A 1,757-nucleotide genomic window follows, 5' to 3' on the forward strand; every position below is an offset into this window, starting at 1 on the left:
CGCCGCCGCGCCCAGCCCGCCCCCGGGGCAAGATGCTCCAGAGCGAGTTTGCAGAGGCATCTTCAGGAGGAACCCTGGCGACGCGGGAGCGGGCGCCGAATGACAGACGCGGCTGGGGAGGCACGGCCGCCCGCTGCTGTGCGCCCGCGGCCGCGCCACGCCCTGCACGGACAGCTGAAAACCTGAGCCCGCCGCTAGTCGCCCGCAGGTGAAGACAGTCAGCGGGGGCCGTCGCGTTTACGAGACTTTTTTTTTTAACAGACGGGAAACGGAGGCACAGAGAGGTGAAGCGCTGTACCCAGGATCACACAGCTGGTGGATGTCACAGCCAAGGCTGGAAGCCAGACCGGGTCCAGAATGTGCTCTGCTCTTCCTGACACCACTAGGTCGCCTCTGGTTGGGAGTCACTCACACCTGGAAATCCTTCACCCCGAGCAAGGACAGAGGCAGAGCAGAGCAAAACAAACACGCAAAATAAATAAAGTCCTCTAGTAGCAATAATAATTGTACTAATGACTATATAGTCAGAACTTGTATGGAAGACCGGCTGGTGGTTGGAAAGGGAGACCTTTTCTTTATTAGATAAGAAAAAGTCTTTGCGCTAAGTCTCTAACGGAATGTCCTCACTCTAGCAGATAAGAGACTCATGTTTCACTATTATTTTTGCACATAGTTTTGCTGAAAGCCACACATTAAAAACATTTTTTAACGCTAATGCCATCATCATCTCAAATTTCCTATCAGTCTTCCCATTTCTTTGAATCCACAGCAATTTTCTTCTTCTTCTTCTTTTTGTTTGTTTTGCCTATATCTGTCTCATCACATCATTATCATCACATTTAAACTTTGGAATCTACTCCTTAGAAGAAAGAGAGCTAATGACTTAAAGGAGAAAGCAACAGTTACATTTAAAAGGTGCAACTGCCTTTATTATACCCTTCCCGTCATGCTGACAAAGAGGCAGTAACACTTGCGTGGTTAAGTTTAAAACACTCAAACACTATTCTGGTGGAGAGAGAGCAGTCTGCATTTCCCACCACGGACCCATAACTGGATACAGAATTTTTTGTGGAAAGTACTTCTCTTGAGTCAAGTGCTTCCATATCTTTTCAGACTAAGAGCGCTTTATTTCTAGAAGAATTCCTCACTGGGTACTCTGCTTTTTCAAAGGGCCTGTTGCATTCTTTCTCTTTGTTTTTTCTAGCTGTTACTCAGAGCTTGACTCGGAGTCTTCCATTTTGAGTACCTGTGATTGTTAACTCAATAAACTGTAAGTAAGCTGCAAAAATCCAGCTTTGGAAATGAGAGGGGGAAAAAAATCAAACTTGTTGAAGGCAGTCCAGAGAAAACAAGAGCATTGCTTGTGAGAACTGGTAACTGTATTCAGCAAAGTGTATGTTTACCTTTGAAACTCAATTTAAGTTTAAATATAGAATTCATCAGCCTTTTCATACACATAGACAATATGACTGAGGGTGTTTTGTAGCAAACATAATATAAAAAAGGACTATGTAGGTTGACACTTCCATTAATATTTGTATTCAACAGTATTTTGTCAAGGTTTCCAACTGTACAGTGCAAATGCGATAGGTTTTGCCTCACGAAAGGTACAACACAATATGAACAACACACACATTTAATTGTAAATGTGAAATGTTATTTTTATGATAAGGAAAGACCACTGAGGTGGTTTGAAATTGTCTCTTAATTTTAAAAAAAGTCAACTCTTCACCTCACTTACTTGATTTTTCACATCA

This window comes from Condylura cristata, unplaced genomic scaffold (assembly GCF_000260355.1).
Source record: "Condylura cristata isolate star-nosed mole 26May11 unplaced genomic scaffold, ConCri1.0 scaffold00021, whole genome shotgun sequence".
In the NCBI taxonomy this organism is placed as follows: Eukaryota; Metazoa; Chordata; class Mammalia; order Eulipotyphla; family Talpidae; genus Condylura; species Condylura cristata.